At 45.1% G+C, this 26,541-nt stretch overlaps 1 protein-coding gene and 1 long non-coding RNA gene across 2 annotated transcripts in view; one reads left to right on the forward strand and one right to left on the reverse strand.

The window, feature by feature from the left end:
• ST3GAL5 (ST3 beta-galactoside alpha-2,3-sialyltransferase 5) overlaps positions 1-16,763 on the reverse strand; it is a 65,262-nt gene extending 48,499 nt beyond the window's left edge. Inside the window, exon 1 of the mRNA XM_072126251.1 lies at positions 16,746-16,763. The gene's annotated coding sequence lies outside the window, so the exon portion shown is untranslated. The remainder of the gene's footprint in view (positions 1-16,745) is intronic.
• A 25-nt stretch (positions 16,764-16,788) lies between these two features.
• LOC140081565 (uncharacterized) lies at positions 16,789-21,475 on the forward strand. Its single transcript, XR_011849921.1, has 4 exons — positions 16,789-16,948; positions 19,623-19,692; positions 19,864-19,933; positions 20,039-21,475. It is a non-coding gene; the product is annotated as an uncharacterized lncRNA (long non-coding RNA).
• The last annotated feature ends 5,066 nt before the right edge of the window (positions 21,476-26,541 follow it).

Here is a 26,541-nt window from a genome sequence, read left to right on the forward strand (position 1 = left end):
CATAGACTGTAAGATCTTGTGTCACCCCCTCATCCTCATAGACTGTAAGCTCTTATGTCACCCCCTCATCCTCATAGACTTTAAGCTCTTGTGTCACCCCCTCATCCTCATAGACTGTAAGCTCTTGTGTCTCCCCCTCATTCTCATAGACTGTAAGCTCTTGTGTCACCCCCTCATCCTCATAGACTGTAAGCTCTTGTGTCACCCCCTCATCCTCATAGACTGTAAGCTCTTGTCTCACCCCTCATCCTCATAGACTGTAAGCTCTTGTGTAACCCCCTCATCCTCATAGACTGTAAGCTCTTGTGTCACCCCTCATCCTCATAGACTGTAAGCTCTTGTGTCACCTCCTCATCCTCATAGACTTTAAGCTCTTCTGTCACCCCCTCATCCTCATAGACTGTAAGCTCTTGTGTCACCCCTCATCCTCATAGACTGTAAGCTCTTGTGTCACCTCCTCATCCTCATATACTTTAAGCTCTTCTGTCACCCCCTCATTCTCATAGACTGTAAGCGCTTGTGTCACCCCCTCATCCTCATAGACTGTAAGCTCTTGTGTCACCCCCTCATCCTCATAGACTGTAAGCTCTTGTGTCACCCCCTCATCCTCATAGACTGTAAGCTCTTGTGTCACCCCCTCATCCTCATAGACTGTAAGCTCTTGTGTCACCGCCTCATCCTCATAGACTGTAACCTCTTGTGTCACCCCCTCATCCTCATAGACTGTAACCTCTTGTGTCACCCCCTCATCCTCATAGACTGTAAGCTCTTGTGTCACCCCCTCATCCTCATAGACTGTAAGCTCTTGTGTCACCCCCTCATCCTCATAGACTGTAAGCTCTTGTGTCACCGCCTTATCCTCATAGACTGTAAGCGCTTGTGTCACCCCCTCATCCTCATAGACTGTAAGCTCTTGTGTCACCCCCTCATCCTCATAGACTGTAAGCTCTTGTGTCACCCCCTCATCCTCATAGACTGTAAGCTCTTGTGTCACCCCCTCATCCTCATAGACTGTAAGCTCTTGTATCACCCCCTCATCCTCATAGACTGTAAGCTCTTGTGTCACCCCTCATCCTCATAGACTGTAAGCTCTTGTGTCACCCCCTCCTCCTCATAGACTGTAAGCTCTTGTGTCACCCCCCTCATCCTCATAGACTGTAAGCTCTTGTGTCACCCCCCTCATCCTCATAGACTGTAAGCTCTTGTGTCACCCCTCATCCTCATAGACTGTAAGCTCTTGTGTCACCCCCTCATCCTCATAGACTGTAAGCTCTTGTGTCACCCCCTCATCCTCATAGACTGTAAGCTCTTGTGTCACCGCCTTATCCTCATAGACTGTAAGCTCTTGTGCCCCCCCTCATCCTCATAGACTGTAAGCTCTTGTGTCACCCCTCATCCTCATAGACTGTAAGCTCTTGTGTCACCCCCTCATCCTCATAGACTGTAAGCTCTTGTCTCACCCCTCATCCTCATAGACTGTAAGCTCTTGTGTAACCCCCTCATCCTCATAGACTGTAAGCTCTTGTGTCACCCCTCATCCTCATAGACTGTAAGCTCTTGTGTCACCTCATCCTCATAGACTTTAAGCTCTTCTGTCACCCCCTCATCCTCATAGACTGTAAGCTCTTGTGTCACCCCTCATCCTCATAGACTGTAAGCTCTTGTGTCACCTCCTCATCCTCATAGACTTTAAGCTCTTCTGTCACCCCCTCATTCTCATAGACTGTAAGCGCTTGTGTCACCCCCTCATTCTCATAGACTGTAAGCTCTTGTGTCTCCCCCTCATCCTCATAGACTGTAAGCTCTTGTGTCACCCCCTCATCCTCATAGACTGTAAGCTCTTGTGTCACGCCCTCATCCTCATAGACTGTAAGCTCTTGTGTCACCCCCTCATCCTCATAGACTGTAAGCTCTTGTATCACCCCCTCATCCTCATAGACTGTAAGCTCTTGTGTCACCGCCTCATCCTCATAGACTGTAACCTCTTGTGTCACCCCCTCATCCTCATAGACTGTAACCTCTTGTGTCACCCCCTCATCCTCATAGACTGTAAGCTCTTGTGTCACCCCCTCATCCTCATAGACTGTAAGCTCTTGTGTCACCCCCTCATCCTCATAGACTGTAAGCTCTTGTGTCACCGCCTTATCCTCATAGACTGTAAGCGCTTGTGTCACCCCCTCATCCTCATAGACTGTAAGCTCTTGTGTCACCCCCTCATCCTCATAGACTGTAAGCTCTTGTGTCACCCCCTCATCCTCATAGACTGTAAGCTCTTGTGTCACCCCCTCATCCTCATAGACTGTAAGCTCTTGTATCACCCCCTCATCCTCATAGACTGTAAGCTCTTGTGTCACCCCTCATCCTCATAGACTGTAAGCTCTTGTGTCACCGCCTCATCCTCATAGACTGTAACCTCTTGTGTCACCCCCTCATCCTCATAGACTGTAAGCTCTTGTGTCACCCCCTCATCCTCATAGACTGTAAGCTCTTGTGTCACCCCCTCATCCTCATAGACTGTAAGCTCTTGTGTAACCCCCTCATCCTCATAGACTGTAAGCTCTTGTGTCACCGCCTTATCCTCATAGACTGTAAGCTCTTGTGTCACCGCCTTATCCTCATAGACTGTAAGCTCTTGTGTAACCCCCTCATCCTCATAGACTGTAAGCTCTTGTGTCACCCCCTCATCCTCATAGACTGTAAGCTCTTGTGTCACCGCCTTATCCTCATAGACTGTAAGCTCTTGTGTCACCGCCTTATCCTCATAGACTGTAAGCTCTTGTGTAACCCCCTCATCCTCATAGACTGTAAGCTCTTGTGTCACCCCCTCATCCTCATAGACTGTAAGCTCTTGTATCACCCCCTCATCCTCATAGACTGTAAGCTCTTGTGTCACCGCCTCATCCTCATAGACTGTAACCTCTTGTGTCACCCCCTCATCCTCATAGACTGTAACCTCTTGTGTCACCCCCTCATCCTCATAGACTGTAAGCTCTTGTGTCACCCCCTCATCCTCATAGACTGTAAGCTCTTGTGTCACCCCCTCATCCTCATAGACTGTAAGCTCTTGTGTCACCGCCTTATCCTCATAGACTGTAAGCGCTTGTGTCACCCCCTCATCCTCATAGACTGTAAGCTCTTGTGTCACCCCCTTATCCTCATAGACTGTAAGCTCTTGTGTCACCCCCTCATCCTCATAGACTGTAAGCTCTTGTGTCACCCCCTCATCCTCATAGACTGTAAGCTCTTGTATCACCCCCTCATCCTCATAGACTGTAAGCTCTTGTGTCACCCCTCATCCTCATAGACTGTAAGCTCTTGTGTCACCCCCTCATCCTCATAGACTGTAAGCTCTTGTGTCACCGCCTTATCCTCATAGACTGTAAGCTCTTGTGTCACCGCCTTATCCTCATAGACTGTAAGCTCTTGTGTCACCGCCTTATCCTCATAGACTGTAAGCTCTTGTGTCACCCCCCCCCCCCAATCCCCATAGACTGTAAGCTCTTGTAACAGGACCCTCACTTCTATTGTTCCATATGACTGTTTGTACTCTAGCAAAGGTAAGCTCCGGCACCAGCTCACCCTGAGCTGGTGCCCGGTGTTTACATCTAATACCTACCATCAGCAGTGGTAGGTTTCCTTTAAAGATAAAAGCTTGTTCTCTCTCCTTCCAAATATTTTTTTTTTTTATTATGCTAATGGGGTGGGTTGCCAGAGTCCCTCCATGTTGTAGCTTCACAAGCTGTTACAGTGTGGAGAACAATTCCCCTTCCCACTGTATGCTGGAACTTCCTGAGCTCCAGTAAGATTAAATCTGGCAGCGGAAGTGCTGATGGAGCAGAGTGCCAGGTGAGACAACAGCATAACAGCCTGTGAATCTGCAGCATGGAGGGGCTCTAGTAATGTCCCCCAGAACTCTTCGGGCTTGTTAGCATAATTTTAAAAGTTGATTTAAGAAGGAAGGAGCCCATGGATAACAAATATAAGAATATCACAGTCACAATGCCTGGATCTATGAGTAATGTCCCTGGTTTATCCATTCTTCAATTTGATAGTAGATTTCCTTAATAATAATAATAATTCTTTATTTATATAGCACACACAGATTACACAGCGCTGCACAGAGCTTGCCAAATCGGTCCATGTCCCCAAAGGGGCTCACAATCTAATCAACCTACCTATGCTGTTACAGCCTGTAATATTGCCCATGCTGTTATTGGTCTTGTATTGTACATTCAGTCTGCAATGATATGTTCATACTCATGTTATGCATGCTGCCACCCAGTGGTCAAAGTTTTTATTGTTTGATAACTTGCTTGCTGTATCTTTAAGCTAGCTATCCCATCATGCACTGTTACCCAGCTTCTCCTCCTCTTTCTGTGACATCACTTCCTCCTTCTTCATGCTGTCCTCCATTTGTGACTGTAGCAGACATGTTCATCTTCACTGTGCAGTAGCAATGTGTTTTGACCGCATGGCATGTCATTTCTAAGGTAAAGGCATTAAACTGAACCTAAAGCACATCCATTGCATCCTCCCTTCATGCAAATGGCAACGCTGTGGAATGAATGTCAGTGAGTTCTACTATCTACCATCCAGTTTATACGGAGACTGCACTCACAACCTATCAGGGTCTTCTCCAGCGTATATCTGTGGCAGAATAGTCAAAACACAGCTGAATCTGTAGTTCCTGCAAGATCCACACATAGTCTGCAAGCAAGCAAATAGAGCTGCCGCCATCTTAGCAGCACGTGGCTTCCTCACCATTGTGAACAAGCTGCAACCCCATCTTAAAGAGACAGTAACACATTGACAAGGATTAACATGTCCACAAAAGGCTCTATAAAATCCTCTGTCACTGCACCTAGCAAAGTGCACCCTGTTACCAGACCCACAGATGTGCAAGATACAGAGTTTGTGTTCCAGGAGGAACAAATCGTACGATCTAAACGTGTTACCAAACCCACACAAAAGATCAGAGAGAACTTTGAAGTAATTAAGGAAGAGTTCTGTGTTAATCTTGATGATTTATGGCAAAGAATTGAACACTGTGTAGCAGCCATCTCACGCTATGACAGTGACGCAGCCAAATTAGGCACAACATTAAATCGCTTATCTACCACCTATGATCGCTACCAGCGGCTGTGTGCAAAGTACATCACATTCCTGAGTAACACCGAATTTGATGATGCCACAGCAGAGCTAGCCAAGAGAGAGACTTTACTTCATACACAGGATACCATAGTGAAAGATGCCAAAAATAAGGCAGAACTTTGCATTGCACACTTGCAAGAAGTAAGATCTCACCGGTCCACTTCAACCAAACGTACACTATCATCTTCCAGAACCTCCCGCTCCAGTAGGTCTGCATTACACGACAAGCTTATAGAAATCCGTGCTGATGCAGAGGAAGCTAGTGTCAGAAGTTCATTTGCCAAGAAAGAAGCAGAAATGGTGAAAAGACAAGCGGAGGCAGAAGCCCAACTGAAAATTCTCCAAATGGAAAAGGAGGAAGCAGCCGCCTTAGCCAAGCTAAAAGTTCTTGAGCAAGCATTAGTCCAAGTTACTGACCATGACTGCTCCATCCCTGCAGAAGTGGAAGACCCAGATGACCGCACTGCCAACTATGTGCTAAAACAATCATCTCCAGCACAATTTCAAACCTACCACACGGCCATGCCTGTGAAGTATCAGATGACGCCAGCTACCCAGAACAAGGTAATTTCTAGCATCACTCGAGTGGATCATCCTGAGACTAAAGCGCCACTTAACCCTTATGCTACCTCATTTCATCCTGATTCATCTCAGCCCCATATGGCAGAGAATCTACATGCCCCAGGGATATGGCAAGGTAATCTGGTGACACAAGGTGGGAGATCAGATATGTCGGACTTTGCCAGATATATGATGCGCAGAGAACTGATAAACATTAGTCTCTCAAAATTTGACGACCATGCTGAAAACTATAGAGCCTGGAAATCCACCTTTGAAGCAGTAATCAATGATCTTAACCTCACTGCCAAGGAAGAGCTTGACTTGCTAGTTAAGTGGCTAGGGCCAGATTCTGCAGAACGTGTAAAGACATTGAGAGCAGTTCATGCGGGCCACTCACAGGAAGGTCTTGCTGCAGCATGGGAAAGACTTGAGCAAACTTATGGCAGTTCTGAAGCCATAGAAAGTGCCTTATTTAAGAGACTTCATATCTTCCCAAAGATCACCAACAAGGACAACCGCAAGCTTCAAGACCTAAGCGACCTATTAAAGGAATTGGAGTTAGCAAAAACAGATCCACGTCTGTCAGGACTGAGTTACCTTGATACGGCTCATGGTGTTAACCCAATAGTGTCCAAGCTACCATATGGCATGCAAGAAAAATGGGCAGATCTGGGCTCCAGGTACAAAAGAGAACACAATGTGTCTTTTCCACCCTTCTCCTACTTTTCCAGATTCATCAGCGACCAAGCTCGGAAGAAGAATGATCCCAGCTTTGACTTCACAGAATCTACTCTACCAGCTTCATCATCATGCTCAAGGTATGAAAACCAAACAAGCGAACGTAGAGACTTAAGAGGAACAGTGTCTGTTAGGAAGACAGACGTACCACTGACTGCATCCTACAACACTAGACATGACGCTCCTGTCCATAAAGACAAAGACCCTAACCGTATGTGCCCCATACACAAAAGACCTCATCCACTGAAAGAATGTCGTGGGCTTAGGGCAAAGACTTTGCAAGAACGCAGAGACATGCTCAAGGAACTAGGAGTATGTTACAAGTGTTGTGCTTCTTCAAACCATTTCGCTAAAGACTGTAAGGCTGTCATCAAGTGTACTGAATGCGGTAGTGACAAACATGTTGTAGCCATGCATCCTACCCCTTCTCCTGACAACCCACAAATTCAAGCAGCATCTAAGGCCGTCACAGTGCATGGCGGGGAGCCACCAGCTCAAGTTTCAGCTACTACCACTGTCTCCTCCTCCTGCATGGAAGTATGTGGCAAGGAAAATGGTTCCAAGTGCTGTGCCAAAGTGTGTCTGGTGAGTGTCTACCCAGAAGGGCAACCTGAAAGGGCCATCAGGATGTATGCCATAATAGACGAACAAAGCAACAGGTCTCTAGCAAAACCCAAGTTCTTTGAGACCTTCGGTATAAAGGGAGAAGCAATTCCATACACCCTTAACACTTGTTCTGGACAAGTAGAGACCCTCGGCAGAAGAGCCACTGGATACATTATTTCTCCAATTAACAGGAATATCCACATATCCCTACCAACGTTAATTGAATGTGACCAGATACCTGATGATAAAGAGGAAATTCCTACTCCCGAAGCTGCTTATCATCATTCCCACTTGAGACACCTGGCTAAAGAGATCCATCCGATGGACTTGAATGCTGACATCCTTCTCTTGCTCGGGAGAGACATTCTGAGAGTTCATAAGGTACGTCAACAATGCAATGGCCCAGATGATGCCCCATATGCACAAAGACTTGATTTAGGCTGGGTAATCATTGGCAATGTGTGTTCAGATAAGAATCTTAGATCGTCTCAAGTGAACTCCTTTAAAACCTTTGTGCTCAATAATGGTCGCACAACTCACTTTAGGCCATGCCCTCATCATTATGAGGTAAAGCAGCATCTTTCTAACTTCTATAAGGCACCAGACATCATTCTTACACCTTATGAAGGAGGATCAGTGTTTCGCACGACACAAGATGACAACAGAGTAGCTTCGTCCATAGAAGATAAAGAGTTTATCAAAATAATGGACAGTGAATGCTTCAAGGATCAATCTAACCATTGGGTTGCACCCTTACCCTTTAGGGCTGAAAGAGCCAGGCTTCCTAACAATCGGGAACAAGCATTATCCAGATTCATCTCCTTGCAATGTAGATTAAGAAACAAGCCTGAGATGAAAAATCACTTTGTGGCCTTTACAGAAAGGATTAGAAAATCCTCCAACAGTGAACAATGGCACTATGTGTCATCTAACCTCAACCCTGCAGATTGTGCTACCAGACCATCGTCTGTTAGCGCCTTTGCCAAGTCTTCTTGGTTGACAGGTCCAGAGTTCTTGCTGAGGGAGAATAAAAAAGCATCTGACGAAGACGTCTTCAGTCTCCAAGATCCTGACAACGATCCTGAGATACGTCCTGAAGTGAGTACCCTCATCACAAAGTCTGAAAGGAGGTCCGGCTTGAACTGTCACCACTTTTCCAGATGGCTAAAACTTGTACGCACCATTGCAAGGTTAGTTCACATTGCACAGTGTTTTCATACCAGTAACGATAGCACTGAATGTCGTGGTTGGCACATGTGTCGCAAGCCTCTCTCTGCAGAAGACATTACACTAAGTGAGATGTTAGTGATACGTAATGTACAGGAGAGTGCTTTTCACAATGAACTGAAATGTCTTCGTGACAGACAGGACATTCCAAAAAGCAGCCCACTCATCAACATGAAACCAGTGGTTGATGATCATGGTATGCTGAGGGTTGGTGGCTGCCTGAACAAGGCCAAGTTAGGAGTGTGTGAAAAGAATCCTCTCATTCTTCCTGGCCATCACCATGTATGGCTGGATGTTTTTGGGCCATGGGCAGTGTCTGCACGCCGAACCAGAGGTGGTCACGCTGAGAGCAAACGATGGGCAGTGTTGTTTACATGCATGAGTGTACGTGCTATACACATTGAAATTATAGAGTCCATGGACACTTCCAGTTTTATCAATGCTTTAAGACGTTTTCTTGCCATCAGAGGACCAGTAAAACAACTGAGATCTGACTGTGGGACCAACTTTACCGGTGCCTGCCGAGAATTGCAGATAGATTCTAAGCCAGTTCAAAATTACTTGGCCAACAACGGTTGTACGTGGGTCTTTAACCCTCCACACGCCTCTCATATGGGTGGTTCATGGGAAAGAATGATAGGCATCACCCGTAATATATTGGACTCCATGTTCAGAGACTTAAACTCCTCAAGACTCACCCATGAAACCTTAACCACCTTCCTGGCTGAGGTGTCAGCTATTGTCAACTCCAGGCCTCTTGTCCCTTTATCTACAGACCCTGAATCTCCTGTTCTTCTCACTCCAGCAACTCTCCTCACTCAGAAACTCGGATCTGTTCCTAGTCCACCTGAAGAGTTTTCATCTGGTAACATCTATCAGAAACGGTGGAAACATGTTCAGCATTTGGCCAATTGCTTCTGGAACAGATGGAAAAAGGAGTATTTGGCTCTTCTTCAAGGACGAAGAAAGTGGCAGCAGGTCAAACCAAACTTGCAAGTGGGAGATCTTGTCCTGATGAAGGACCAGAAAGTGGAAAGGAATTCTTGGCCCATGGGGCTCATCTCTAAAATCTTTCCTAGTGAGGATGGTAAGGTTCGTAAGGTGGAAGTTACCACCATACGTCAAGGAGTCCCCAAAACATTCATTAGGCCTATATCTGAGACTGTCCTCTTGATACCAGGAATAAGTCAAGCAGAAGGGACAATGCAAGTACATTGACTCAGTCGCTCAACGCAGAACTATGCCAGGGACAGCGGCTTGCTGCGAGCTGGATTATCTACCATTGAACTGTTCCTGATCAGCAGTTTTCCAGTTATTGTTGTTTGATTATTTGCATTTTGTTTGCAGGGTTCAGAATCATCATTCTAAACCAAAGGACATTTACATAATGTTTGATCTATATATGTAGTGAAATCCAGGGATTTCAGACGGGGAGTATGCTGTTACAGCCTGTAATATTGCCCATGCTGTTATTGGTCTTGTATTGTACATTCAGTCTGCAATGATATGTTCATACTCATGTTATGCATGCTGCCACCCAGTGGTCAAAGTTTTTATTGTTTGATAACTTGCTTGCTGTATCTTTAAGCTAGCTATCCCATCATGCACTGTTACCCAGCTTCTCCTCCTCTTTCTGTGACATCACTTCCTCCTTCTTCATGCTGTCCTCCATTTGTGACTGTAGCAGACATGTTCATCTTCACTGTGCAGTAGCAATGTGTTTTGACCGCATGGCATGTCATTTCTAAGGTAAAGGCATTAAACTGAACCTAAAGCACATCCATTGCATCCTCCCTTCATGCAAATGGCAACGCTGTGGAATGAATGTCAGTGAGTTCTACTATCTACCATCCAGTTTATACGGAGACTGCACTCACAACCTATCAGGGTCTTCTCCAGCGTATATCTGTGGCAGAATACTACCAGTATATTTGGAGTGTGGGAGGAAACCGGAGGACCCGGAGGAAACCAACACAAACCCAGAGAGAACATACTTTAAAAATCATGTGCTACCATATTAATGTACTTAATATGAAAAGAGTTAATAATCTATTTAAGACACTGCTGACATACACGACCCAATAGTGGTACACGGAGGGATGGAATGGGTCTATATAAAGAACCGAAACTGACTCCTCACTGACTCCAAAATCCGGACACTTCCATGGTGCCAGCATAGACTGATTGGCCACATTGGGGCTCATTTACTAAGGGTCCGCGGACCGCACTTTCGTCGGGTACTCCGACGATTTCCAATTCGCGCCGCATTTAAAAGCGGTTTGTGTCGCACGCCATCGGATTTTGGCACATCGGCCTTGGCTTTCATGCAACATGTGGGCCGTCGGACGATCCGACTGATTCGGACTAAGCGCAGGATTTAACTTTGAAATTGTGTCGCAAGACAATGCCCTTACATCACCGGGAAGAAGAAGGTGAACTCCGGCGGACCTGAGCGGGGAAGCGACAAATGCAGGATATCGGGCGCACGATCTTAGTGAATCGGGGCAGAGTTCATCCTTGTTGGACATTCCGGATCGGGGATCGTGCAGGGACCGGGTAAGTAAATGTGCCCCATTACATCTTAGCCTACCTAACTCTGGCCCCGGGTTATACGTTTGTTCTCCTCTACCTCCACATTCAACCAAAAGCGCTTCTTTATTTCGGAGTTTAGGCGGCAGCTTTCTACAGCATGAGGGCAGCGAAAACCAACCAAAAACACACCCAAAGTGTAAAGAATACAAGCAGAAGACCTGAGCGGACATGCCGGGAGGACGGTAAATATTCCCTTTATACCTGCAAACCTCAGGAGAATGCATTGTCTTTTTGTTCTTCTAGACCGGACTGGTTATAACTCAAATAATCTGACAAAGACAGAACTTCATGTACTGAAACTACAAGTTTTGGCTTAAAATAGCGACCTATCGCGGGACACATGTATTCACCTGAATATTTACTCAGGAAATTCCATAGCTTTTTGTTTTGCGCTTATTACGGCAAATTTACAGTATCGGAAAACAGACACATTTTTTGGTTGCTCATATTGGATGAGGAGGAAAAGTTCCAACACTTGTCCTGCTCTTCTTGTCATGGAGTAAGAGTTGTCCTTACGGAGACTTTAAGGTTAAGGCTTTGCAGACGTCAGATCCTCCTTTCTGTTGGAAGATTTGATCCAGAAAAAGTTGTGGATTGGGTGAAGCTGAAGGCAGCTGTGTTTGATTCAGTGCTTATTCACACATCCATTTATTTCAAGTGGTGTTTGCAACCAACCCGAGTATAAGCCCAGACACTTAATTTTACCACCAAAAACTGGGAAAACCTATTGACATAAGTATAAGCCGAGGGTGTAGTATACAGCAAGCCACCCCCCATGTAGTATACAGCCAGCCCCATGTAGTATACAGCCATCCAGCCCCCATGTGGTATACAGCCAGCCCCATGTAGTATACAGCTAGCCCCATGTAGTATACAGCCAGCCCCCTGTAGTATAAAGCCAGCCCCCTGTAGTATACAGCCAGCCCCCTGTAGTATACAGCCAGCCCCTTGTAGTATACAGCCAGCTCCATGTAGTATACAGCCAGCCCCCATGTATTAAATAGCCAGCCTCATGTAGTAAACAGCCAGCTCCCTGTAGTATACAGCCAGCCCCCTGTAGTATAAAGCCACCCCCATGTAGTAAACAGCCAGCCCCCTGTAGTATACAGCCAGCCCCATGTAGTATACAGCCAACCCCCTGTAGTATACAGCCAACCCCCTGTAGTATACAGCCAGCCAGCCCCCTGTAGTATACAGCCAGCCCCATGTAGTATACAGCCAGCCCCCTGTAGTATACAGCCAGCCCCATGTAGTATACAGCCAACCATCCCCCAATGTAGTATACAGCCAGCCATCCCCTAATGTAGTATACAGCCAGCCAGCCAGCCCCCTGTAGTATACAGCCAGCCCCATGTAGTATACAGCCAGCCCCCTGCAGTATACAGCCAGCCCTCATGTATTAAATAGCCAGCCTCATGTAGTAAACAGCCAGCCCCCTGTAGTATAAAGCCTTCCCCATGTAGTATACAGCCAGCCCCCTGTAGTATACAGTCAGCCCCATGTAATATACAGCCAACACCCTGTAGTATACAGCCAGCCCCCTGTAGTATACAGCCAGCCAGCCCCCTGTAGTATACAGCCAGCCAGCCCCCTGTAGTATACAGCCAGCCCCATGTAGTATACAGCCCACCCCCTGTAGTATACAGCCAGCCAGCCCCCTGTGTGCAAAGCACCTAAAAAAAATAAACTTAATACTCACCCTCCGGCAATACTCACTCACCCCCGATGCTCAGCGCAGATCCCGATCCTCAGCGCAGTTCCCAGCGGACGCACACTATGATGCAGTGGCGTTGCCGCTGATGACGTCATCAGCGTCGTCACCACCGCATCCTAGTGAACGCTGGCCGGGAGATCACATTGAAAGAGAAGAGAAGAGGAGCTGCTGGGAGCCGCACCAAGTATCTGGGCGCCAAAGGGTGAGTATTAAGTTTATTTTATTTTTTTTTCATTGTATAAGCAGTGGTGAGGTTTTTCAGCACATTTTTGTGCTGAAAAACTTGACTTATACATGAGTATATACGGTAGATATCCATGGCTTTCCTCTTTCTAAAAACAACTTTTGAAACTATGCTAATGAGCCAGAAGGGGTGTTACCAAAGCTTCTCCATTCTGCAGCTCCACAGGCTGTTACACGGTGCATGAGCACTCCACACTCCCACTATGTTCTGAAATCTCCTCTTCTGCCCTAAGATTACATGAGGGAGAGGGAAGTGCTGAGGGAGCAGAGGGGAGGATGAGACAGTGTAACAGCTTGTGAAGCTAACACCCCCGAAGAGCCCCTCAGTTTGGTATACACTATGTTACGTACAAGATAGGTTCTTTACATTTGTTTTTCTCTTTTAAAAGGGTTTATTGCAAATCATCACTATAAAAAAAGTTACACATCATAGTTAAGATACATAACAAATATTCCAAAAATGGCGCATCCCAAGCATGTAGCCATAGAACACCCGTGCTTATATATAAACAAGTATAATATGTATTAAAAGGGAAAAACACACTGATAAAACTAATGTCCAGTCCACGACCCCTAACCCTAGAAGAGAGTCGGGCCAGTCGAGCTCCTATATGACATCGCATCTGGATGTCTCCAATTCTGAACTCTTCTCCGCATACCTGGATCCATCTGATGGAAATCTCAACTAGTTGTGAAAATAATCTTAAACTTGTTTGTTTATACACAGATACGGGAAAGGAAAGACAAGGGTTAGAAAGAGTTTAAACTTTTAAATTGTATCACAAGCCCAAGCACTTACATGCACCAGGAAGAAGTGCACCAGGAAGAATCGCGGCACAGCGCATTAAAGAAGGGCAATGCACTTTCTGTGAACTCCGGTGACCCTGTAAGTAAACGTGCACCAATGTGTGGGGATATCCAGTGTCTAGCAATTGTAATCTTGGCCGCCAAGAAAATATACATTATATTATATTACTACTTTATAAGTCATTTATTATGCTTGGGGGCCTGAAATGAGAAGATATGCAGCAGGGCCTTCTCCGGCGTCTTACGTATGTTCACACCCGAAAGGGAAAATATAAATTGGTGGACCCTAATCCAAAATCTTTGTGCATTTACACCATATTTGCATTGCTGAACCCTCTTGACGGCAACCCCTAAAGGAATTAGGTGCAGAAGCGGGGTACATTTTATGCAACCTTTGAGGTGTTAGATACCAGTGTAGCAGCGTTTTATAGCCTACCTCAACCAGCAAGACATTAATTGAGGTTGAGGCAAAGTGGGAGAAGATATCCGACCAAATCTTGGCCTCTAATTCCTTTCCAATCTCCTTATCCCAAGCCTCCATGTAAGAAAGACACGGAGCAGCCTTCAATGGGGCCATATATAGAGAAAAAATAATGCCCCTAGAGAAAGGGGAATGTAAACAAGCTAATTCCATCGCCGATGGAGTGGGAAATAATTCCCAGGATCCCCGCAGAGACTGGAGAAAATGGCGTATCTGCTGGTAACGAAAAAGTTCAGCAGGAGGTGCCTTGAGGTTGCACAATCTGATCCCATAACGGAGCCCGTTTCCCAGTGTGCAAGGGGGTTAGAAAGGCTATTTGGGCCTTTAAATTTGTTTTTAATTCGGAACTGGTATATTTTATAATTGTAGCTCCAGACACATAATTTTCATGTCCCTCTGACGATTGGATTTTCAAAATTTTGTGCGGTCATGGGAACAAGGATTAGCAATAAAACTTCGTTACAGACACCTTACAGCTGATCATTGCAGCCAAGGACTAAAGTAACATCCAGAGAGCTTCAGAGGGGTCAGAGAAGACCGTCTGTAACTTGAGGTCTAGTTCGTCTGTAACTAGGGGGCCGTCTGTAACTAGGAGCACTCTGTAAGTCTGGGTTGTCTGTAACAAGGGGGCCGTCTGTAAGTCTGGGTCATCTGTAACTAGGGTGCCGTCTGTAACTAGGGGCCATCTGTAAGTCGGGTGTCCTTAAGTCAGGAAACTATACATGACAGTTAAAAAAAAATGACATTAACAATTTTCAAATTTATTGCCCCTGAATGTCGGAATAAACCGGCCAAATTAAAGACAATGGAAGGCAAAAAAAGGTGGCAAAATAGGTCAATGGGCAAAGGAGCTGTCACATAAAGAAATAATAGATGGGGATATTCATGATGGATGTGCCCACTTTGTTTGGAGCCCAAGAGCCAGAGGGGGAAATTAATCATAAGTCTCTTAGAGCAGAACTGTTCTAGTTGCCCCATGTAACCAATCAGAGCTCAGCTTTCATTTCCCCACAGCTGTTTATAAAATGAAAGCTGAGCTCTGATTGGTTTCCATGGGCAACTAGACCAGTTTTACCTCAGAAACTTGATGATATATCTCCCCTAGAGTTTCTATAAAGCGATCACTATCTGCTTTACAATGTGTGACTGATAGTACTGTCTAGCCATCTTGTTTATTGCTGTACTTTATGATATACATATGACATAGATTGTGAATGGGTGAGGAATGTATGGCCTTCAAGCTGTCTGTCACCACTGGAGGCCTCACCTTGTTTACAACCCAAAACATCAGTGACACCTCAGGTGAAGTCACCACTCACATGACGGTAGACATTACGCTCACCTCTCACCCAAAGTACAAAGGTATCGCTCTATTCATGCGAGGCTTTATTCAGCAGCGTGAGGGGTTAATTAACAGCGTAAAACAGCCCCTAATCACAAATCAAAGTGTGACATGTAGTTCACTGCTAATTCACCAAAGTGATGAAAGATTGGTGCTCACGAAGTTGAAAAGAAATTTATTTAGAAAAGATTTCTTTTTCTTTCTTTTCTAAAGATTTAGCAAAGAAAAGATTTAGAAACGGTTTCAGAAAAAATTCAAAAATAAATGCCAAGTAAAAAAAAAAGGGGTGAACAAATGAGATATTTAAAAAAAAATAGATACAGACAGTTCTTAATTTGAATTTGTATGTAAGTCAAAACTGTATATTTTATAATTGTAGATCTAGACAAAAAAAATGTTTGGCCCCAGTGACAATTGGAGTTTAAACATTTTTTGCAGTAATGGGACCAAGGATTATCAATAAAGCTTCATTACAGACACCTTACAGCTGATCATTGCAGTCTGGGACTATAGGAAAGCATTCAGAGACTTCACCAGAGGTCAGAGGGGTCTGTCTGTAACTATGGGTTGTCTGTAAGTCGGGTGTCCTTAAGTAGGGGACCGCCTGTATTTAAAAAAAAAATAAGGACAAATCATAATCAAAAAAAAATCATAATAAATAAATAACAATAGTAAAGCAGATGACTTATTCAGAAAATGTAAAATGTAAAAAAAAAAATAGTATATAAGATACATCACCATCATGGATTTGAGTAATGGGTATAGGCAGATTTCCATGACAACATTGCGCTGGAAAGGTCTGCCTTCATCAGCTCTTTTGGACTATGAGTTTAAAGTAATGCCCTTTGGTATGAATAATGCCCCACCACTTCCCAGCGCTTGGTGAACAAACTGCTGGGTAAGTCTGAAGGGTTTGCTGTTGCATACCAGGACGATATTGCAATGTTCAACCAGACTTGGGAGGAACACCTGACACACCTGTAACAGTGTCAAGCTCCTTTATGAAGCAGGTCTGGCCATCAAGCCTGGGACACCTGGTAGTTGGGGGACACTTAAAGGGGTATTCTGGGAATATGAACGTCTGACACAAAAACCCATGATGATATAAATAAATGAATACAACAATACTCAATGTCATTAGTCACAAAACGGAGCTTAAATAGTTTGATTTTATGATTTACAAAATTTATGGCCTCTCTAAAGTAGGTGGAGTTATCACCAAGATGGCTGCCACTGGAAAGTACAAGTCCCATGATCCTTTAGTTCTCAGTAACTCCTCCTACCTCTTATGCTCTGCCCCCAGTGATGATGTAACAGGTTTTCTTACTCTGTTACCATAGTAATGCTGTGTAACTGCCATCACCACAAGACCGGCCATACTGGATGCACTGCAACCAACCAACTACAGCCAAAAAAGTGGTGATCACATGACCTGCCCATGCTCTGCAACGGACCGCGCGGAGGAAATTAACGGACTGATTAAAGGGCCAGTAGCATTTTTATTCTTCATTACAGTCTATGTCAGCAGCATTTTCTGCTAACGGGAGCAAAATTTTAAATAAGAACTAATTACACATTAGCTTATATTTTGAGTGCCCACTTGTATATGAATTATGCTGATTCCTGGAATACCCCTTTAAGCTAGAGCCAGGGAAAGTAGATGCCATTGCAAATTGTCCCATCCCCAAAACAAAGAAGCAGGTAAATTCGTCCCCAATTACCTGGTCAAGAATCTACCACAGGTAGTCAGCTCGTCTGCCGGTTGTGATCGGTCCATATCGGTTCTGACTAGCTTAAAGGAAACCTACCACTTGAAGTGTCAGGTTTAAGATGGAAATACCGAGCACCAGCTCATGGTGAGCTGGTGCCGGAGCTTATCTTTGTTAGTGTTTTAAACCGCGGTATCGCGGTTTAAAACACTTTTTAAACTGTATAGCCGGCGCAGGGAGGCACGCGCTCGGCGCTTACCATGCGCGCGGCTACATAGGAAGTGAATGAGAGCCGCGTGCACGGTAAGTGCCGAGCACGTATCTCCCTGCGCCGGCTATAAAGTTTAAAAAGTGTTTTAAACCGCGATACCGCGGTTTAAAACACTAACAAAGATAAGCTCCGGCACCAGCTCACCATGATCTCACCCTGAGCTGGTGCTTGGTGTTTTCTTCTTAAACCTGCCACTTCAAGTGGTAGGTTTCCTTTAACAGTCTTGCAGAGCCCAGATTTCAGCCTCTAGTTTGTAGTCCAGAGCGATGCCAGCACCTACAGCTTGGGTGCTGTACTTAGCCAAGTGAGAGATGAGCAACCCATACTATACCTAAGCAGGAAGCTCTTGCCAAGGGAGGTGGCCTACACCACCATAGAGAAGGAATGCCTTGGTGACTGACCACAACCCTCTCAGTTGGCTCCAGCGGGTGTCTGGGGACAACGGGAAGCTGCTGAGATGGAGTCCAGCCCTACAGCAGTATGACCTTACAATTCAACACCATAAGGGTAGTGAACACGGGAACGTGGTCGGGTCATCAGAGCCGGCAGACATTGGCTTGGGATGTTGATTAGATATTCCCATGCCATATCTAAGGAGGAAGGTGTGATAATATTACACCGGTCTGACCTGGCGTAGGTTTGCTCGCTGGCCACACTGGTGTATGTTAAATCTCCACCTATATAGCGTACATATACTACTCACAAACATGACAAATGAAACTATGCTATTGTCATGGTATGGGCATATCAAACATGTGCTTGGTGAAAAATGGAGGTTGGGCTGACAGGTTCCCTTTAATATAGCAAATAATGCAGAACATCCTGGGCTACCTAGGACTGCAGGGGGAGGCCTTGAGTCACTCAACCCGTCTGTCAAACTCAGTGATGGGGTGACTGTCTGGGCTGCCATAGGCCACCTCTACTAACCATGCTATAGGTTCACCACCACTGCCCAGAGGATTACCAGAAGCAGTTTATTACTGCTTTTCCTTTCCTCATTGCATAGCGCTACTTCATAGCTGAGCCAGCATTACCCACCAGTCATGTGATGGTCAGCTCTGAAAGAGTTAAAATGAGCTGCTGGTTCTGGATCAGACCCAGTACAGCTCTGCCCCTGACATTTGCTCCCTACAGAGGGTCATTTTCCTCTGTAACTGGGGTAAAACATGTAAGAAAACAACAAAAGATTGAAAAATTATTTTCCCACTTTTTGTTTTTAAAAATGAAAAAAAAATCCTTTAACATTTATTAATTTTTATCTAGCCCCGTGTCACAAAAAATGTTTATGGTAGCCCGGAAAAAAAAAAAAAGAAGTTCCTTAAACCAACACATCCAAAAATTTGCTAAAAATGTCTTGTATGTGAGACTTTCCAGGTCTGGTCATTAAGGGGTTAAGTTTTATGGATATGTGTCAGGGTCAAGCTTCAAGGTGTCTATAAAGGGGGATAGTTCTGGGGAAAATGAATGCGGACTTCTGCTACAAAGGGGAAGTTGTGGAGGTTTAATGTTACAAATGATACACCATGGCACAGCAACAAGTAGTTATACTGAATACACATTGTACTTTAGCAAGTCAATTCAGGTTAACGTGATAACGGAGAGATCATCAAAACCAGACCTTATAAACGGACCCAGTGAACTCCGAAACCGCTGATCTAAACTTAAGTCACAACTATTAGGAGATAATGTAATAATGGTTGTATTGATTGATATTACTGAGATGTTTGGCCTTATCTCCATGACCTTGTGAGGTCCAAAAGTTCAAACTTTTATCATTTCCTCCTTCTTTAATGAAGTGTTGAATTACTTGAACTCGAGGTCATTGCAGGAAGGACAGACTTTCTAAACTAGCGGTTCTTTAAAGGGAACCTGTCAGCAGGAGTGCCATTTTTAGCTGGTGACAGGTTCCAATAGCCTATGCTATGCTGATTTTATAAATGCCTTTGTCAGCCCTCACAAGCTGTAGCTTTTCCCCCGGGACTCACCACACGGTGCTGGCAGGGAGCCAGGTAATGTGAAATAAACTTATATAAAATACTGAAATGATTCAGAATTCTGTCAAAGGTATTTATAAAATCAGCATAGTGTAGGCTTTTGGAACCTGTCACCAGATAAAAGTTACTATCATATCATTAATGTCCCCCCAAATGTATCTAACTGTCCCCAAACTCTTTCCACAGGTGCTTTGTCAGCATTTACAAGCTGAAGCTTCCCCCTGGGACTCACCACACGCTGCTGGCAGGGAGCCAGGTAATGTGAAATAAACTTATATAAAAACTGAAATGATTCAGCAGGCTGTCAAAGGTATTTATAAATTCAGCATAGTGTAGGCTATTGGAACCTGTTACCAGATAAAAGTTACTATCATATGATGAAATGTCCCCCCAAATGTTTCTAACTGCCCCCAAACTCTCTCCCCAGGTACTTTGTCAGAACTCACAAGCTGCAGATTCCCCCTGGGACTCACCACACGCTGATGGCAGGGAGCCAGGTAATGTGAAATAAACTTATATAAAATACTGAAATGATTCAGAATGCTGTTAAAGGTAGTTATAAAATCAGCATAGTGGTAAATGCCCCCAAACTCTCTCCCCAGGTGCTGTAACCTGCTGATCCAAGCTTATGTCATGCCGTGTGATGATTTTTAGCACATAATCTCTGACAACTGGTGAGGTCAACAAACTTCAAAGACGCATATCAGTCCCTTCATTACATCTTAATCCCTGTTCTTAGAGAAAGTGGTGAGCTGGTTGAACTAACCCCTGTGTGTGTATGGATGGAATTATTTAACCAATTGCTTGCAAACTTAGGCCACCGGCTCTCAAACAACGGAGCAGATTTATATACATTGTCTAAAAGAAAAGTACAACGTTAGACCGACCTGTCTTTGTACCTTCGTTATTTGTTGTTTCAGTTTACACCAGGAAAATTTGGCAAAGTGTTGTTGCGTTTGCATAATGTTGGATCTTGTCCGGGACGGATTAAGAGCTAATTCTCACATCAGTTTTCCTGTAGTTCTCTATCCGTGAAATCCAAGGATAACATACAGACTGTTTTTAGTCCATTTTGAGGCAGTACTGTATCTGCATCCGTTTCTCCGCGTCCATAAGATTCGGCATTTGTTCATCAGGCTTATGGACGGGATTGCATTTATTAGCAGGCGAATCCTCTGGTTCTGCAAACGTGAAAAAAATTATTATTATTAAAATAGGACAGACCAAGGATCAGTGGAAAACAACTGAAATGTGGAAACATACATGGGAAACAATGGCTCAGTCATTACTAAAATGTGTTCATGAATGCCGGGAGAGAAGATTAGGGGTCACTTATATATAGAAGGACATTTATAGCTGTTGTCAACAAATCTGTACCACCTTAATGGATTTGTGAGAGCGAATGGTGATTAAAAGATGTTCCATTACCATAAAAAATTGGGAAAGGGGGCACCCCCCGACACTTGCCATTGCTTATAATAAACGGGGCATAGAGGGAGCTTGCGGGTCATGGTAAAGGGTTTTAATCCAAGCTAATATTTTTGAGCCTATACCAATCTCAGGCAAGGGTTGCCTCAAAGAATCATCAATTCGCCCAAATGTGAGTGAATAAGGGGGCGTGTATGATCTGGAAACGTGGTGGATCAGAGAAAATTTTTGGTGTGTTATCCTTTGCCACTCTGGGGGGTATAAATCCCACGTGATCCAGGTGGACCAGGGAGCCCACGAGGCAAGCCAGCCTGCTAGAAATCATTTTCTCATAGCTCTTTACATCAACATTAATAAGGAATATTGGTCGAGCACAGTTGGGGGTCCTTTCCCTCCTTTGTAATGATTGAAACATGTGCACGCAAAGAAAGTGGGGTGAAGTCTTCCGCAGTGTAGCCATCAGGGCACTGGCTTTTCCCTTCTGGCAGGGACTTTATCACTGGCACTTGATAGGGAATGACAGGGACCTTGCGGAGATAGCGGAGGGGGGACCCCTCATCAGTTTCCGGAGAGGCAGGTCAATTAGGTCCGAACTTATTAATAGTGCCTTTAGTTCAAAGAAAAAAAGTAACTGGCTTGAGAGCAACCCACTCATAGGGAACTATAAATGTGGCCATTGTAAATGTTGCCCATTCAATCTTAGTAGCAAGGTGGTGTCCTTTGGTGGTTTGAAGGTACATGTGAAAAGTTTCATTAACTGCAAAACAAGTTATGTGGTGTACGTCCTGATCTGTAACTGCCGTAGGTTCTACATCGGTAAAACCATACGGAACCTATACCTGAGGGTGAGAGAACATTTGGGGTCCATAAGATCAGGGACAGGAGCCCCACGGTTGATCCAACATATTAGGGAAGAACATGGGGGTGACGTGAACTCCATTAGGTTCGCAGGGCTAGAAGTGGTCCCACCTCCGAAAAAAGGAGGGGACAGACAACGATTGTTATTACAGGTCGAGAGCAGATGGATCCTCCGATCAAATGCTATGGGTCCTATTGGACTGAATGATAAAATAGATATGGGGGTATTTTTATAACCCCTAAGAGATAGTGCTGCTCTCGGATGATATAGGGTTTCACATAGTAAGATAAGAGTCAGAAGAATAAAGTCTAAATGCAACACTAAGTTATTTGAGGATTTACACTGCGTGATATGTGAAATGTGATAATAGTAGGTGTCTTTTCACCTGATTGTTTTTAATAGATGCCGTTATTTTAGGGTTTTACAATGTAACTGCTTGTACTGGTGTGAATTTCAGGCTATGCGTATGGCACACCCTAACTCGCCTAAATTTGCGGGCTACGTACCTTATTTAGATGTGTCGTGTGGTCTGCTCCCTAGTTCCAGACAGCGTCAATACAAGCCCTCGACTCCCGCGATGTAGTGACGCCGTGCCTTGTTTCCTAGGTAACGGGTCACATGATCGGGGTAGAGAGAAAAAGGGGGAGTGAGACGAATAGTCCGGTCATGTGACATGTCCCACGTGGGGAATTCCGGAAGAGGCGGAGCCTCAGTCCTCTCTTTGGACGAATAGGCTGAGCGCCCACCGGGACCCACAGAAACGTGGAGGAGGCGTCACTACATGACAGGTGCAGCGACCTAACACATGGAGGTAAGCCCAGTTGTTTGTAACTATGTAGGCGGATCGCCTCCCAGAGTTTAGGGTGCCATTAGCCAATTATCTGACTACTGAGCAGTAAGACACGCCTTATAGAGGCGAGGTTATTGCATGTGTTAGCACTTAAAAACCCCACGGCTTTTAGTCACTTCACAATTGGGGCCGGAAGAAGCGCAGTCCAGCGCGAAACGGCCGTCGCCCTCTTCTGGGCATTCAGCTCCCACTCCCTCCCTTGCACCTTATGTTTGTGAGTATTAATACTTGATGCAATAAAAGAAGAATTTTAGCCACATCGACAACTTGGTGAGTGCCATCCTGATTTTCCACTTTCGCACTTCTTGTATATTGGACCTTTCTCCTTCAACTAGAGGATTAGAGCACCACTGAAGATGTATACCTCCGTATGTATGGAACCCATATACTCCTAAGCACGTGAACTGTACCCCTTTTTTCTTGTGATTAATAAGTAGTGCCATCATCGTTTTTGTACAGTATCCTTTATCACCTGTTGTAGCTCGTCTAAAGAGAAGGAAGCTTCCAACTGTTCCACTTCCTCATCCGATAGGGAGAGAAGTGAGAAGTTCCGGACGTGTTGCGACAGGGAGATGGCAGGTTGTGGAGGGGAGATGGAGGATGGAGGGGGTAGGTTATACAGAGAGCTGTACTAATCATAAAAAACAGCTGCTATATCTTCAGTTTTATGGACCCGGGAGCCTGAGCTGTTTTTGATCGACTCCGTGTACTGTATGTGGACGCCTTTGAGTCACGCAGGGGTTTGGCTGAAGGTCTACCTGACTTATTAACTAACCCATAAAATGAGTGGGCACAAATCTGTCTGAACCTCTTCTGTCTCAATCAAGCAATTTCATTCCTGTCCAACTGAGACAAACTCTCTAAGTGTTGACATTTGGAGAGATTGCTTGTGCTGTGCCTCCAGGGTGCACAGGAGAGATTGGAACTTGGCTCCCTTTAGCTGGGCACCATGTTTTATTAGGAGACCCCTTAGAATGAATTTTCAAGACTTTCCACCTATGCGTTACAAAAGGTTGGACAGACGGGTGGTCATTGTCAAAGTTATGGATCGTCTGTTGGAGTTCAGTCAGGCCCAATTGGTCATTTAATAGGGACTCGTTAAACCGCCAACAAAGGGGTCTATGCTCCCTGTGGATAATTGACAAAGTACAGGACCCCAGAGCGTGGTCTGATAGGTGCATGGCTTTGATCTTCTATTTGGTAACACAGGATGAGGTTGGACCAACAAGTAGTTGAGTAGTGCACTGGGCAGTAAAAGGAGTAGTCCCTAAATTCTGAAGTGTTCTCCAAGTGTCACATAACTGTAAGACATGGAGAGATTTGCTAACCTTGTTCAACTTGTTATATGATAATGAGTATTTACCAGTTAAAGTGTCAATGAAATGATTAATGGTCAAATTAAAGTCTCCGCACAAGGTCAGTGAACCCTTGGAGAAGACACACAACTCAGCAATATCCGGGTCAGGAAAGCGGTTTGCCCGGCGTTAGGTACGTATATGTTTACAATTGTATACATAGAATCCTGTATGTCACAGCACAGAAAAGGAAATCTAGCTGCAGTGTCGATCTAAGTATCCAGAATAGTGCAAGGTATGGATTTGTGAATAAAAATGGAAACACCCTTGAACCTGCCCTGGGGAATGGGGCTGTTATAGGAAACCGCGTAGTAGCAATTTCTACGAGCATAAGCATGTTTCAAATGGGTTTCCTGTACACACAGAACATGTGTTTTCTGATTATGGAAACTATAAAGGACATTTTCTTCTGTATGTTTATGCCCCCTGCATTAAAAGAGGAAATTTCCAAGGTAATCACCATCTCTGCTCATTGTCACAGGTAGAGAATAGATACGATGTCACTTGTCCTGCACATAGTGGGGGGTGAGGGTAGGTTGAGAGAGGGAGGAATAGATGGGTTACTAGGTATGAACCGACCTAGCGGTTAGGCCGCCAGAAGCTTGCTATGAGTAATGAGCCACAAGGAACCGGAGTATCTTACTTTGGTTTGACCTACTGGAGGGGTAGGGCCAGTATTAGATGGAGGGACTTGGATGGGTAGTGTAAATCAAGTAATGAACTACATAAACTGTTTATTACTAGGTTATGGGCCTATAATAACAATACTTATAACCATTAGGCATAAACTTCACATTGCTACAGTATGGTGGGGAGAAACGAGAGAAATGTCAATCACGGTGAGCGCAACATTGCTGGCCCCCGCATTTGAGAAGGGACATAAATCCATCTTGTCTTTATTGTAAAGTAACAGTAGTAAGCCAGGGGCTACTGCGGGGCTTCGCCATCTGTGAGGGACCAACAGGAGTGGATGTAGGGCAGCTCTTTGATGCTCAGTATTCTGGGACAGATCAGGAAACAGCAAGATTTTTGCCCCATCAAAGTCCAGTTCCCCCTCGACTCTAGCTTTCTGCATTATGTGTTCCTTTAGGGTGTAAAAGTGTACCCTGCATATAACATCTTGTGGGTTTACAGGGGTCAGCATTTCTCGCTCCGAGAGCTCTATGGACATAGTCCATCCCTATAGTAGTGTCTGTCGGGCGATCAAGCAGCATGTTGACCTTATTCCACATCTTGTGCACCCGCTTTCCCTTCCAGGTGTAGTAATGCAGCCAAAACCTCAGTTTTGAAAAATTCCAGCTCGCCACCCTCTCACGCAGCTAATTCACCTCAGATTACACTTCATGTAGATCTTTGCTCAAGGCTCACTTGAGGTCATGTGCTAGAGTGTACACATCCTTCTAAGAAGGGAGCAGGACTAGGAGAGCCTGCAGATTAAGATGGGTTTATAGTGTCAGAACCGCCACTTCTGGAGGTGGAAGAGGATGAACAGGTGGGGGCTCGGATGGCACCTTTACAACTGGCAGCTGGGTGACAGAGGGATCCTGCTAAGCAACATATGATGTAGCAGCGCTGGTGTGGGTAAATTAGGCAGGGACAGTGACAGTGGCCATGGATATTGCAGAGCTGGCAGGGTGCACTGTAGCAGATGTGTGCTGCTCCAGGCGTGTATAACTATGCCAGCTCGCTGGATGAGGGACCCCTACAGATGATAGGCTATATCCCTGGAGGGGGTCCGATATGAAAAGTGGGTACTTTGAAGGAGTGTTGCGTCCTGACTCACCTCTCTTCGTGGTAATGAATAGGAAGGGTAGTTTGCAGGCTGTAACCCCCCTCTCCCTGTGCTTCCAGGTGCCCCTTGCTGTCCGCGCACATGATGCGGCTCTCCACTTTGCAAGATGGCCAATAAAGGTCTGCAGATCTCTGGTCCACCGTCGATGGGGGTAGTAGATTCCCATCTGCTCATAAGGCGTTTGGATTACCTCCTGGCTCCTGTTTTCCCCATTAGATTACCCAAAGGGTCCGGTTTGCTTTCCCCTCAAGCCCTCCCCGCCACTAATCATTTTTTTGGCAAAGAGCCTGAAGTCGCAAACAATAGTAGACGATCTGTCGGTCAGGACCGGCAGCAGGATTAAAATCGGGTCCAACACAAGAAATTAGGACAGAAGAGTTTTTTTAGCAGCTACTGTTACCAAAAGCACTACCGGTATTATTGCTCAGGTGCCAGAATGTGGTAGAAGGAGCCTTAACAAGTTTTAGTGAATCCTGGAAAGCCATGTGGTGGCTTGGCTTTCCGGCTCCGACTCCCGACTCTATTCTTCGCTTTAGTGGTTTCAATTTGGAGATCACTGGAACTGGAGATGGAGCAGGTAATTACACCCCTGTCTCCTAAGGGGTAGTACCAGGGACTGGCGTAATTCAGAGTTTCTTTGTTACCCCTATCCACAAGATCGGAGTTAACAATCTTATTGGGCCTGATTGCTAGACCCCCATCAATCAGGAGATTCCCACTGATCACTAGTTGAGGGAACAGTAGGTCGAGCGTGTGACCTGCCGCTCCATTCACTACTTTTGGATCATTGCAAACACGGCTGCTGGAATATCTTCGGCACT

This window comes from Engystomops pustulosus, chromosome 1 (assembly GCF_040894005.1).
Source record: "Engystomops pustulosus chromosome 1, aEngPut4.maternal, whole genome shotgun sequence".
Lineage (NCBI taxonomy): Eukaryota > Metazoa > Chordata > Amphibia > Anura > Leptodactylidae > Engystomops > Engystomops pustulosus.